This window comes from Canis aureus, chromosome 10 (assembly GCF_053574225.1).
Source record: "Canis aureus isolate CA01 chromosome 10, VMU_Caureus_v.1.0, whole genome shotgun sequence".
NCBI classification, from domain to species: Eukaryota; Metazoa; Chordata; class Mammalia; order Carnivora; family Canidae; genus Canis; species Canis aureus.
Genome location: NC_135620.1, coordinates 56286947 through 56289732, shown reverse-complemented (window position 1 = coordinate 56289732; position 2786 = coordinate 56286947). Strand labels below are relative to the sequence as shown.

Below are 2786 nucleotides of genomic sequence, written 5' to 3'. Positions count from 1 at the left end.
TCCATCAAAATCCTAGAGGAGAACACAGGCAACACCCTTTTTGAACTTGGCCACAGCAACTTCTTGCAAGATACATCCATGAAGGCAAGGGAAACAGAAGCAAAAATGAACTATTGGGACTTAATCAAGATAAAAAGCTTCTGCACAGCAAAAGAAACAGTCAACAAAACTAAAAGACAACCTACAGAATGGGAGAAGATATTTGCAAATGGCATATCAGATAAAGGGCTAGTATCCAAGATCTATAAAGAACTTTTTTAAAAAAGATTTTTATTTATTTATTCATGAGAGACACAGAGAGAGAGAGAGGCAGAGACACCGGCAGAGGGAGAAGCAGGCTCCACGCAGGGAGCCTGATGTGGGACTCCATCCCAGGTCTCCAGGATCACACCCTAGGCCGAAGGCAGATGCTCAACCACTGAGCCACCCAGGCGTCCCTATAAAGAACTTCTTAAACTCAACAGCAAAGAAACAAACAATCCAATCATGAAATGGGCAAAAGACATGAACAGAAATTTCACAAAGAAGACAAATACACATGGCCAACAAGCACATGAGAAAATGCTCCACATCACTTGCCATCAGGGAAATACAGATCAAAACCACAATGAGATACCACCTCACACCAGTGAGAATGGTGAAAATTAATAAGACAGGGAACAACAAATGTTGGAGAGGATGTGGAGAAAGGGGAACACTCCTGCACTGTTGGTGGGAATGTGAACTGGTGCAGCCACTCTGGAAAACTGTGTGGAGGTTCCTCAGAGTTAAAAATAGAGCTGCCCTACGACCCAGCAATTGCACTGCTGGGGGTTTACCCCAATGATACAGATGCAATGAAACGGCAGAACACTTGCACCCCAATGTTTATAGCAGCAATGTCCACAATAGCCAAACTGTGGAAGGAGCCTCAGTGCCCATCGAAAGATGAATGGATAAAGAAGATGTGGTCTATACATACAATGGAATATTACTCAGCCATTAGACACGACGAATACCCATCATTTGCTTCAACGTGGATGGAACTGGAGGGTATTATGCTGAGTGAAATTAAGTCAATCGGAGAAGGACAAACATTATACAGTCTCATTCATTTGGGGAATATAAAAAATAGTGAAAGGGAATAAAGGGGAAAGGAGAGAAAATGAGTGGGAAATATCAGAGAGGGAGACAGAACATAAGAGACTCCTAACTCTGGGAAACGAACAAGAGGTGGCAGAAAGGGAGGTGGGTGGGGGACTGGGGTGACTGGGTGATGGGCACTGAGGGGGGCACTTGATGGGATGAGCACTGGATGTTATGCTATGTGTTAGCAAATCGAACTCCAATAAAAAAATAATTTAAAAAAAAGAGTGAAATCATACTTTTGGCTCTTGACTCAGAGTAGGGGAAGTTCCTACTGTCTTCGCTTGTCTCAAATTTGGGTTCATCTGACACCAGCCACCTCCACCATGCAGCCTGAGTTCAACCCCAATGAGATCAAAGTCATATACCTGAGGTGCACTTGTACCATGTCTGCCTTGGCCCTGAAGATCAGCCCCCTGGGCCTGTCTCCAAAAAAAGTTGGTAATGACATCACCAAAGCAACCGGTGATTGGAACAGTCTGAGGGTTACAGTGAAACTGAATGTTCAGAACAGACAGGCCCAGGTTGCAGTGGTATCTTCTGCCTCTGCCCTAATCATCACAACCCTCAAGGAACCACGAGGAGACAGAAAGAAGCAGAAAAACATTAGATTAGGCACAGTGGAAAAGTCACCTTTGATGAGACTGTCAACACTACCTGACAGATGCAGCACTAATCTTTAGCCAGACAACTTACTGGAACCATTAAAGAGATCCTGGGGACTGCCCAGTCTGTGGGCTGCAATGTTGATGCCCACCACCCTCACGACATCATAGATGACATCAGTAGTGGTACAGTAGAATGCCCCACTAATTAAAAACTACAAAGAGGGCAGCCCGGGTGGCTCAGTGGTTTAGCGCCGCCTTCAGCCCAGGGTGTGTGATCCTGGAGACCCGGAATCGAGTCCCACGTCAGGCTCCCTACATGGAGCTTCTCCCTCTGCCTGTGTGTCTCTGCCTCTCTCTCTCTCTCTCTCTCTCTCTCTCTCTTTGTGTGTGTGTGTGTGTCTCATGAATAAATAAATAAAATCTTTTAAAAATAAAAACTACAAAGAAAAATATTTCTTTTTTTTTTTTTTTAATATTTTATTTATTTATTTGCAGAGACACGCAGAGAGAGAAGGAGAGAGAGAGAGACAGGCAGAGGGAGAAGCAGGCTCCACTCAGGGAGCCCGACATGGGACTCGATCCTGGATCTCCAGGATCACACCCCTGGCTGCAGACGGCGCCATACCACTGCGCCACTGGGGCTTCCCAAGAAAAATATTTCAATAAAGGATCATTTTGGGGATCCCTGGGTGGCGCAGTGGTTTGGCGCCTGCCTTTGGCCCAGGGCGCGATCCTGGAGACCCGGGATCGATCCTGGAGGCCCGGGATCGGGCTTCCGGTGCATGGAGCCTGCTTCTCCCTCTGCCTGTGTCTCTGCCTCATTCTCTCTCTCTCTCTATGACTATCACAAATAAATAAAAAATTTTTAAAAAAGGATCATTTTACAACACGCCCCCCAAAATAAACTGCCATAGACAGATATGTACCCAGCCTATATTTAGAAAAATTATCTTACAAAATCACACAGGCCAACCCTGACAATAGAAGAACCCAGGACAAATAAAAGAGGAGTCCTGTAGCCCACAGCACCTGCTCCTTTTCTTTTCACCCTCC

At 45.6% G+C, this 2786-nt stretch overlaps 1 pseudogene; it reads left to right on the top strand.

Moving 5' to 3' along the window:
- The first annotated feature begins 1451 nt into the window (after positions 1 to 1451).
- On the top strand, positions 1452 to 1942 carry LOC144321754 (large ribosomal subunit protein uL11 pseudogene; annotated as a pseudogene).
- Positions 1943 to 2786: the final 844 nt, after the last annotated feature.